We start from the raw sequence: 12,211 nt of genomic DNA, 5'->3' as shown, positions 1-12,211 counted from the left end.
AACCTTGACTCTGAGGAGGAAACAGAAAAGGGAGACCTGGAAGGCTCTGGGTGCGATTCCCGTATAACTGAAGTAAATCCCTTCAGCTCCCTGAGCCTCAACCTCTTCATCTGTAAAGTGGGGGAGCTCCAGGATTAGAGTCGTTCACTCGCTCTTTAGCAAGCTGATGATACACTAGCGTACGGGACAGAAACTCTGTCTACATACAAGTGTGCAGCACCTCGTAAATAGTGATGAATATACATAAGCCCGGTAATAGTATGTTCCAGGTGTCTCTGGCCAGATCCGTATATTCCAAGGTGCCTGCAAACAGAGAAAGCCCAGATGAAAATCTGGCTCACTGTAACCCCGAGAGCTGCGTGACGAGAGGTGAGGTCAAAGGTGGGAGAGAAAGCTTTGGGGTCAGAGTTCAGTAGATACCTGTCTGGGTAACCTTGGGGCTGCCTCATTCCCCCACCATAGCCTCAGTTTCCTCCTCTGCAAAATGGAGAGAGTGCCCACTTCATGGGGTAGTTGGGAGGGTGAAGTGTTTATCCCGTGGAACGCCCCCCTACTTTGGATCTGGTTTTAGCTGGATCTCAAGTCCCACCCCCTCTCTGGTCTCACGGTGAAGTGAGGAGATCTAAAGAACAGCTAAGCCCTCTCCACACTCTGTGAATTCATTCCATCCACTTTTTCATTTTTTCTCCTGCTTTCCAAAACAGGTACATTTTTAGCAGACCCGAGACGTGGCTTCCTACGTGAGTTAAATTCAGGAAATCCTCACCGAGCCCCAGTCAGTGTTGAGGTGTTTTGGATAAAGGAGACATCAGCTGCACCCTCCTCTCCAGAAGAGTCACCCCACTCATCGTTCATACTTAGAGTCATCAAAAGACTGTCTGTCTTTCTGCCCTGCCCCCTGCCAAGTCATATATTCATCAAGAACTCTAATCTGGCCTCAATCAGAGTTTTAAAAATAGAATTAGCTTTTGTGAAATGTTTTTGGTTTCACGAACTATTTAAAAGAATAGTAATTCTTTAATTTAAAAAGTAACCTATTAAAAAAGATAATTCAAGCAGGAAAAAGGGTCCACAGTGGAGAGTGAAATCTCTCTCATCTCCCCAGGCCCCAGCAAAGGCAACCACTGCTGAAGGTTTTCTTCACTGCGCTGGGCTTTTCGGTGGCCAGGGGTGACCCCAGCCTTTCTTTGGGAAGGCAATGGAGGCAAGCATCTCTCTGCTTTCCCAGCCAGGAGCTCTGAGGCCAGGAGGTAGGAAGCAGAGTGGAGCTTCCCAAGGAGTTGAGGGTCCACCAGAAGGCCAGAAGGAGGGCAGCGTCCTCAGGATGAGGGTGGGGGGTGTTGAGGACTGAGTGGAGGCCCTCAGGTGGCCTCCAGGGGAGACTGTGGGGTCTCGGGTCCACTAAGGGAGACTTTAACCCACTTGTGAGAGACCCACTAACCTTGTCAGAGAAGGTCTTCTACAGATATTTGTTGAGTGACACTGACAGGCCTTCTGGCCTTCTACTGGGGTTGAAATTAGGGTGAATTAGGAAATGGAACTGGAAAGGCCCTGAATCTCACTGTGTAAGCAAGCAGACGGGAGAGAACACCGAACATCTACTCTCTGTCAAGGGCTTTTGTTAGGTTATCTTAAAATTAATTTTTAAATACACAAGTAGTATAGGAATACATTTTCCATGTAAAAAAATGAAAACTTTACAGATAAGGCTAAAGCCCCTTTTGATCTCTAGCTCCAATCTTAGAAGAGATTTTCTTCTACCTCTCCAGAAGGAACCTCTATTTTCGATTTGGTGTGAATCTTTCCAATTTTTTTCTCTGCATTTTTCAAACATACATGTTTTGTTTTTATTTGTCTTTCAAGATTAGTAATGAAATACATATTCTTCTGCCATTTCATTTTTGGATTAACAAAATATCTGGGAGATTTATTTTCAGAATAATACAGATCTATGCTCAGGGCTTCCACAGGTAGTGTTTCATTGGTTGCTTTCATCAGCCCCACTACAGATGAGCAAACAGTGGCTCAGAGAACTAAGTGACTCGTGCCAGCTGGTGAGTGTTGGAGCAGGATTCAGATGTGGGTTTGTCTAAGTTTGCATTGTACCTGCCCTTTACCCAATCTGCTTGTGGTTTGTACCCTAAGTTTCCTGGTTTATGATACCATCAAGTGGGCCATTTAAATGCCAGATTGATCATAATGCAAGAGACAAATCAGCCACCTCCCTTCCCTGTTAAAATACCTCCATGGCTCCCCAGTACCCAAGGGACCAGGTCTAAGTCCCTCGACTGGGTAAGAATAGATCTTTTAGACAGAGGGTTCCTCGTCACTTCTCCAGCCTCCCCTGGCCAGGTCCTGCCTTGTTATCAATGCTCCACCCAGCATGTGTTTTCTGACACCTCCGAACAATTAGCTCCATTCTGAGACTGGCTACCTGGAGACAGAGTTAGATCCCACAGGTTAAGGGCCCACTGCCCCACTTCAGATGCCCTTCTCAAGTCCAGGTTGTCTCCTGTGCCTCTGAGTGGCCTGCAAGGGGAGGGTCCCGCAACCCCCTCTTTGGGTTCAATTAACTTGCTAGAGTGGCTCTCAGAACTCAGAGTGACATCTCCTTAGCATTTACCAGTTTATTATAAAGGACACAGATGAACAGCCAGATGAAGTACATAGGGCGAGGTATGTGGGAAGGGGCTCGGAGCTTCCATGCCTTCTCCAAGGGGCCATTCTGCCAGCACCTCCACGTGTTCACCAACCTGGAAGCTCTCTGAATGTCATCCTTTTGGGTTTTTATGGAGGCTTTATTACATAGGCATGATGGATTAAATCACTGGCCATAGGTGATTGAACTCAATCTCCAGCCCCTCTCCCCTCCGGGGAGGTCAGGGAGGCAACTAAGTTACGACACTCCAATCACATGGTTGGTTTCCCTGGCAACCAGCCCCCATCCATAGAGGCTTTCCAAATTTCACCTCATTAACATAAACCCAGGTGTGGTTGAAAGGGGCTTGCTAGGAATATCTAAAGACAACTTTAATCAGTCACTGAGGAAATTCCTAGGGTTTTAGAAGCTCTGTGCCAGAAACTGGACGACGACCAAATATATATTTCTTATTATTAATCACAATATCACACTCCAGAAAAACAAACTACTTATGGTTCGCTTCATGCCCAGCTGTTTTTCTCCTCCACCTCTTTGCCCACGCAGTCCACCCTGAGAGGAAGACCAGCTCCTCATCCGAAACACTCTGTGCCTGGTTTACTGTAACTCATCCTTTGCACCTTGATGCAGGGGCCATTCCCTCTTGGGTGTTCGCCTTGTTGCTCACTGGCTGAGTTAGATGTCTTTCCTCTGCACCCACGTCTTATACTTAGTTACCAAAGCACTTCCCATCCCATTCTAACTGCCATTATATCTGCCTTCCACTCTTGAGGGTGATGACATAAAATTCATATTTTATGGCAAGGTGAGAAACATTTAAACATAAAAGTTTTCTTTGCCTGTTTGGGCCTCTTCCCTCCCTGTTAGTGTGTATTGTGCTTCTGGGTTAACCAGACCTCCTTAGGAGATAACATTCCTTTTCAGTCTCAGCATGGGGCCAAGATGATCCATGATGCACCACTCTTTGTATGTGTAGATCTGGATTGTGTAAACTGTCAATGATGTCATTGACATATAAACTTTGTCTCAAAAACTTATATTACAGTGCTTTGACCTCTGATGGGCAGAACAGTCCTCAGAGCTTTCTGAAAGACTGTCTCCAGGGTTATAATTGGCTTCAATAAAAGTTTCCATTTCTTTCTTAGATTGACTATTGATAACTTTTTCCTGACAGGGGTAAGCTCCTTGAAGTGAGGGTCTCTGTCTCATTCACCTGCATCTCCAGGACCCAAACAAGCCTGCCTGCATGTTTGTGGAGTTACATGAATGCCTCAAGAGAGTGAACGATTGTGTTGTCTTGTGTTGGGGTTTCAGTGATGTGAGAGAGAGGAGGTACACAAGATGATAGTACTGGGAAGAGAAACCCAAGACCCTTGAATTAAATTTACCCAAATGGCAATCATACTATCCAGTTGTATGGCGAATGTGTTGGACCATATTTTCTCAAACCATCTCCTAGCTCAAGTATTTCTCTTAGCTCTGTGATGTTTCTCTTATTCTTCTCTTTCATCTGGTCTTTAAGGCTCTTGAAAGGGGATGCATGCCGTGATTTCAGAGGATCTGAAATCAATCCCACCAAGGGTTGGTTGAGTCCTGTGGCTTCATCTCCTTGGTGACGTCCCTTGTTTCAAAAGGGCATCAAAACCCTCTGCCCACTCTTGAAACTGGCAGGGGTTTCCTGAGAAGAGGGACTGGGGAGTTCAATCTGGGGAGGAACTTTTCCCCTCCTCAAGATAACAGTTAAAACTCATTATCTCTTAATTAGCATTTTGCCTCAAAATTCCAAAGTCATCTGTTACTACTAGAGTTAGGTAAAGCCCAAAGCTTTCAACCATTTCCTCTCACTTCCCTTTTCTCTGAACAAATTTGAGGGAAAAGCTCTCTTCATTTCTTTTTTTCTTAACATGGTTTAGTGCTCCTTTCACTATAAAAGGGTGAAAGAATATTTTAAAAATACAGAAAAATAGAAAGTAAAAGAGCCCCACTACTGAGATACCATCACATTTAGAGTTCTTCCAGGCCTTTTTCTATGTATAGGTTTTTTAAAAAAATTATGTAATATATTGGGCTTCCCTGGTGGCGCAGTGGTTAAGAATCTGCCTGCCAATGCAGGTGACACGGGTTCGAGCCCTGGTCTGGGAAGATCCCACCTGTCGCGGAGCAACTAAGCCCGTGTGCCACAACTACTGAAGCCCGCGCGCTTAGAGCCCGTGAGCCACAACAAGAGAAGCCACCGCAGTGAGAAGCCTGCTCACCACAACGAAGAGTAGCCCCCGCTCGCCGCAACTAGAGAAATCCCACGCGCAGCAACGAAGACCCAACTCAGCCAAAAATAAATTTTTTTTAAAAATTATGTAATATATATACACCCAAAAGTGTATATAATACAGATGTATAATTTAAATAATTATAGAGTGAATACCCATGTATCCATCACCCAGCTTAAGGAATAGAAGAATATCACCAATACCTTAGAAGCCCTCATGTGTCCCTCCCTCCCAATCCACACAGAGGTAGCCATCATCTTGAATTTTGTGTGAGTCATTCCTTTGTTTTTCTTTATAGTGTTACTGTATATATACGTACAATGTAATATTTTTGACCTTTATATAATTGAATGTATTATTTTGCAGCTTGCTTCTCTGATTTATTATCTTTGAGAAATTCATCCATGTTGATGCATGCAAGTGTAGATCATTCATTTTCACTGCTCCATCGTGATATACATTGTATGCGTATATTGTACTCTAATTTACTTACCCGTTCTCCTGTTGATGGACATGTGGATAGTTTCCAGGATTTTTTTTTTTAAGATTTTTTGATGTGGACCATTTTTAATGTCTTTATTGAATTTGTTACAATGTTGCTTCTGTTTTATGTTTTGATTGTTTGGCCCTGAGGCATGTGGGATCTTAGTTCCCTGACCAGGGATAGAACCCTCACCCCCTGCATTGGAAGGCAAAGTCTTGACCACTGGACCGCCAGGGAAGTCCCTGGATTTTTTTTTTTTTTTCACCTTTAAAACATTGTATTAAACGGAATGATTAAAGATATATTTTTTATTGTGATAAAATATATATTAACATAAAATTTACTGTTTTAACCATTTTTAACTGTACATTTCCATGGCATTAAGTACCTTCACATGGTTATGCAACCATTCATCTGAAGAACCATTTTCATCTTCCTAAACTGAAACTCTGTAGCAATTAAACAGTAACTCCGCATTCTCTCCTCCCTACAACCCTTGACAGTCACCATTTTACTCTCTGTCTCTATTAATTTGACTACTCTAAGTACCTCATGTAAGTAGCATCATAAAGTCTTTGTCTTTGTATTTGGCTTATTTCACTTAGCATATTGTCCTCAAGATTCATCCATGTTGTAGCATGTGTGGGAATTTCCTTCTTTTTTTAAGGCTGAATAATATTCCATTGTATGTATATACCACATACTGTTTATCCATTCATTTGTTGATGGACACTTGGATTGTTTTGACCTTTGGCTCCTGTGAATAATGCTGCTAAGAACACAGGTATACAAATATCTGTTAGAGCCCCTGCTTTCAATTATTTTGGGTATATATCCAGAAGTGGAATTGCTGGATCATATGGTAATTCTACTTTTCATTTTTGAGGAAATGACATATTGTTTTCCACAGTGGCTGCACCATTGTACATTCCCACCAGCAGCTCACAAGGATTCTAATTTCTCCACATGCTTGTCAACACTTGTTCTTTCTTTCTTTCTTCTTCTTCTTCTCCTTCTCCTTCTTCTTTTTAGTAATAGCCACCCTAATGTGTATATGAAGTGGTTCCAGGATTTTTAATAAACAAAACAGCCATGACCACTCTAGTACATATACCCTGGTGCACATGTGCAAGAGTTTTTCTAGTTTTACAATTAATAATTGAATTGCTGGGTGATAAGATATGTGTGTGTGCTATTTTCCAATGTGGCAGTATCAGTGTACATTGCCATCAGGAATAGATGATTGTTCTAGTTGCACATCCTAACACTTACTATTGTCAGACTTACAATTTTCACCAGTTTGATGGGTGTAAAATGATATTTCAATGTGGTTTTATTTTGCATTTTCATGAGTAATAACAATATTAAGCATTTTGTCAAAGGTTTCTCAGCCATATTTATTTCCTCTTATGTAAAATATCTGTTTCAGTCTTTTGCCCATTTTCCTATTAAATTGTTTGCCTTAGTTTTGTGAATTGGTAGGACTTCTTATCTATTCTGGATACTAATCATTTATTGAGTGTACATTACAAATGTCTTCTCCAAATTTGTGGCTTGTCATCTCATCTGTTTTGATGTCTTTTTAAAAATAATTAATTAATTAATTAATTTTTAATTTATTTTTGGCTGCCTTGGGTCTTTGTTGCTGCACGTGGGCTTTCTCTAGCTGTGGCGAGCGGGGGCTACTCTTGGTTGCGGTGCGCGGGTTTCTCATTATAATGGCTTGTCTTGTTGCGGAGCGCCAGCTCTAGGGCACGTGGGCTTCAGTAGTTGTGGCATGAGGGCTCAGTAGTTGTGGCTCATGGGCTCTAGAGCACAGGTTCAGTAGTTGTGGAGCACGTGCTTAGCTGCTCCGCGGCATGTGGGATCTTCCCGGACCAGGGATCGAACCCGTGTGCCCTGCATTGGCGGGTGGATTCTTAACCACTGCGCCACCAGGGAAGCCCTCTTTGGATGTCTTTTGATGAACAGAAAATTCTTTTAATTTAGTCAAATGTTTTTCTTTCAAATCTTTTTCTTTGTGCTTGTACAATACTTTCTCTCTTTTGCTTAAGAAATCTGTCTCTATCTGAGATCATAAAGATATTCTGTATTTTCTTCTAAGATTTTTTTCCCCCAGCTTTATTGAGACATAATTGACAGACAACAGTGTGCAAGTTTAAGGTGTACAACACGCTGATTTAATATACGTACATATTGTGAAATGCTCACCACAATAAAGTTAGTTAACACGTTCGTCACCTCACGTAGTTACTGTTTGTGTGTGTGTGTATGCGTGTGTGCAATGAGCACGTTTAAGATCTACTCTCTTAGCAAATTTCAAGTATAAAATACAATATCGTAAGTATAGTCACCATGGTGTACTTTAGGCCCTCAGAATTTATTCATCTATAACTGACAGTTTGCATGCCAACATCCCCCCATTCTCCCCAACCCCGATGACCCGCCAACAGATTCCACATGTGAGATCATTCAGTGTTTGTCTTTCTCTGTCTGACTTATGTCACTTGGCATAATGCCCTCAAAGTTCATCCATGTCACAAATGGCAGGATTTCCTTATTTTTCATGGCTGAATAATTCTTTTAAGAATTTTAAGATTTTTCTTTCACATTGAAAGCCTTGACCCACCTGGAATTGATTTTTTATGTGCTAAGGGGTATGGTTTTCCCCATCTGGATAGCCAACTTCCCCAACTTTATTTGTGTAATCATTGTTCATTTCCTCTTTGGTCTTCAGGGCATCTTCCATCCAAATTTTCTGAAAAAGAAAAAACAAACAAAAACAAAAATAAAAAACAATAATAAAATAACAAAATCACGTTTTCTAATATGTGTGGATCCCTTTATTGGGGCCCCTCATTCTGTCCCATTAATCTATTTGCCAATCCCTGTCCCAATTTCATACTGTTGAAATTGTGGTTTGCTTTACTTAAAACTTGATATCTGGTAGGTTAAGTCCCTGCCCAGAATTCTGCTTTGGGAGTGTCTTAGCCTTTCCGGGTCCTTTGCTCTTCTATATAAATTGAAGAATCAGCTTGCCAATTTATATGAAAAACTGAGTTGGGCTTTTGATTGGAATAGTGTTAGGACACTTTGAGGTGAACTGCCTTCCTATCCATGAACATGGCATGTGTCTCCATGTATTTAGGCTTTCTTTAACATCGTTTGGTAAAATTTTATAACTTTCTTTAAAAGGCTTTGACAGCTTTTCCTAGGTACCTTATATTTTTGGTTGCTTTTGTGAATAGTATCTTGTGTCCATGTACTTCTAAAATCTACTTGTAGTCACACCATATATAATGTGCTTTTTCCACTTATATCATATGGCACAACTTTTTTCTAAGGGTTACTGACTATGTGTAGGGAAGCGTGACTATCCCGCTATTATTGGACATCTCAGATTTCTGGTTTTCATTTTGCTCTAGTCTCATTAGATGTTTCATTGTCCTCTAAGAGCTTGGGGTTTGGGGTCTGACAACCTTGAATCACAATCCGTGCCCTGCCTCACCTTAGACCACATCCTTAACCTCTCTGCCCCTGTGTTCCTCATTTCTAAAAGGGAGATCATGATGATACCTCCTCCATGGGCTAACTGTGATGATTTAGTGAGATTACAGAGTAAAATGCCTAGCATGGAGCCTGGCATACAGTAAGAGCTCAATGAGCATTAGCTATGATTATTTCTCAAAACAAATTTATTTTCCTTCCTTTTTTGCTAAGTATGGACTGTTCTAGCTGAAATCAGTGTTTGAAAAATTGGGAAAGAAAAAAAAATCAGGATTCCCATTTTCTGTTTCACCTTATCTCCCTCTCACGCGCTTCCTCTTCCCGCTCCTCTGGTCCCCGTGTCCAGGGTTAAATCCAGGTGGCCAGTGCAGGACAGAGGGCTCTCAGACTCTCTAGTTGAGATGAATGGAGAATGAAGACACCTGCTCCCGGGAGGAAGCCAGTTCCAGGCTAGGTCTTGAATCTGTTCCTCCTCGTTCTCCAGCTACTGCCTGAGTTCAGGTCTCACGGCTGCTCCCCTGCCTCTTGCCTCTCCCCATCTTGTCACCTGAGCAAGACTTCCCCCACCTCAGCTCCACCACCTGCTTAGCCTCATTCCCGGCTCCCGCACTGCCCTCAGCATGAAGCCCAAGTTCACTAGTTACTTTTCAAGGTCCTGCATGATCTGACCTCCACCTAATTGCTCTCAGTGACCAAACTCATATTCCTCCATATTTGACACAGGTCACTGATGTGTGCTACAAAACTGCTGGGTAGGAATCATTCTTTTTTTTTTTTTTTTTTTTTTTTTTTTAAATTTATTTATTTTTTGGCTGTGTTGGGTCTTCGTTGCTGTGCGCGGGCTTTCTCCAGTTGCGGCGAGCAGGGGCTACTCTTTGTTGCGGTGCACGGGCTTCTCATTGTGGTGGCCTCTCATTGCGGAGCACGGGCTCTAGGCGTGCGGGCTTCAGTAGTTGTGGCACGCGGGCTCAGTAGTGGTGGCACACGGGCTTAGCCGCTCCGTGGCATGTGGGATCTTCCCTGGACCAGGGCTTGAACCTGTGTCCCCTGCACTGGCAGGCGGATTCTTAACCACTGCGCCACCAGGGAAGTCCAGGAATCATTCTTCCATTTTATACCTGAGAACACTGAGGCTCAGAGAGGTAGAAATGGCTCATCGGAGACCCCACAGTTAGGAAGCACAGACACAGAGTTTGAATTCAAGTGTCTGGCTCCCAGCCCAGCTTTTTCCCCTGAGCGAGCGACAAAGCAGCAGCTTATCCAGTGTAACCTGCGAATGACCCTGGGAGGCTCATTCACAGGGTTTCTGCAGAAGTGAGTAAGAGGGTCTGAAATGGGTCAGGGAGAGAGAAAAGGTCAAAAGAACGGGCTGAAGTAAAAGAGAAAGTGTGCCCTCTTGGCTCTCTTCTTCTCTGGCTGAGCCCTGGGGTGGGGTAGGCTAAGCCTGGGGGCAGGGAGGGGTGATGTGGTTCAGGGAGGGGCAGGGTGGGAGGGTGAGTGAGGTAGGACTGAGGATGACGTAAGGGTTGATGGAGGAAGTGATTATGACTAGGAAATAAGCCTGCTGAACCCACCCCAGGAGGATCATCATAATATTCCTGGCATTGACTGACATTAAAAGAGTAGTAATAATTACATTCTTAAAATGTGCCACTCGTTGCCTGGCTACTCAATCCTTCCAATGACCCTAAAAAGTGGTTATCCCTATTCCCTTTTTATAGAGAAGGAAACCGAAGCTCAGAGAGCTAAGGGGACCTGCTCAAGGACCCTCAGCAAAGAAGTGACAGACCACAAAATACACTACAGGTCTGCCTGGTGTCCCAGCCCTCCCCCTGCACTGTGCCCTCCACCACGCCATCCTGCAGTTGAATCCGTTTCTCCAAATGTAGCCGAGTAATGGGGGTGGGGGGCCACATAGAGATCATAAATGTTCTGCTAGATGTAAAATGTTCCAGCAATACAGAAGAATGTCAGAGGAAGATGCTGGTAATCCTGCCATTGGGTGGATGTGGTATTAATACTTCTTGCCAGGTCTGGGCAGCCAGGATCTGTGCATTCCCAGCCTAAATGTTCCCAAGTCCACTTCCGGAGCCTGCATAGGCCTGGGTCTAGGTCCTACCTGACAAGGGTAGACCTAGTGCTGAGGGATGACCAGTGGTCTGCTTTTGAGTGTGGGGAGTGGGCAGAGCACATGTGAGCTGGGCTGTCCCCACACAACTACCCAGAGGCTGGATCTGGGACAGGAAGGGAAGGGGCAGAGGGCAAGCAATGGTCAGGGGCCTCCTTTTGCTCTCTTTGTCTGGGCCCTGCAACGTTAAGGGCAGGCCTGGATGGCAGTATAATTATTTTTTTAAAACATAAAATTAATGTACATCTAGAGAAGAAATTAATTGTTCCAAAGAGTGGAAAATGGCATGTCCAGCCTCTGGGTTCCTCTCCAGAAGTAACCACTATAAACAGTTTCTTGTGGGTATAAGTGAGGCGCCGGGGACACTGAAGGACAACACTGTCCCAGCTTGACCGTCAGCCCACTGTTTGTGTCATCAAGTGCTCAGGCTCCTTTGCTTTGGTCTCACGAAGTGGGAAATGCCAGGAAGAGCAAAGGGAAGGGAAAGGAAGCCAAGGTACTTGGAGACAGGGAGCTAAGAGTGGAAAGCTGGGGATGAGGTGGAGAGAGGGGCTTTGGGAAAGGAGCAGGGCATTTAAATGGAGTTTCCAGACGCCTCCATGAACTCTGTACCCTGTAACACCTTTTCTCCATCTCTGTAGGAAACCACCAGTAAAATCTGTTATTGAGACTTCCATTTCTGGCAATACAGTGGACCAGATTGCACATATTCTTTATTTGTATATTTCATGATAAAGAAAATCAAAAACAAAATCCATACCCTTGGTAATACTTCAGGATTGGGTTTGTTGTGGGGAGATGGTTAGGCTATGCTGAGCCTGGCCTCAGTTCAGGAGCAGGGTAGCTGTAGGGTCATTTCCCATTGGGCAACAGGTCTGTGCAATTTCCTCCCTTCCTTCCTCTTTCTCTCTGGCCATTTCCTCCCTTCCTTTCTCCCTATCTATCTATCTATCATCTACTCACTTTTCCTGCATGAAATGGATTATATTGTTCTGCAACTTAATTTTTTAATTCAGTACTATCTCTTGGACAGCTATGTCAGCCATTGATCATCTATCGCATCTTATCCAAGGGCTGTCAGTGTTAGGAGAAAGATTCTTGAAGGTTAGAGAGATCTCATGTCCACATGTGGCCTCTGCTGCTGGAAGGACCTGCCGTCCACCCAT

This window comes from Balaenoptera ricei, chromosome 3, assembly GCF_028023285.1.
Source record: "Balaenoptera ricei isolate mBalRic1 chromosome 3, mBalRic1.hap2, whole genome shotgun sequence".
Taxonomy (NCBI): domain Eukaryota; kingdom Metazoa; phylum Chordata; class Mammalia; order Artiodactyla; family Balaenopteridae; genus Balaenoptera; species Balaenoptera ricei.
Note: the sequence above shows the minus strand (reverse complement) of the source record.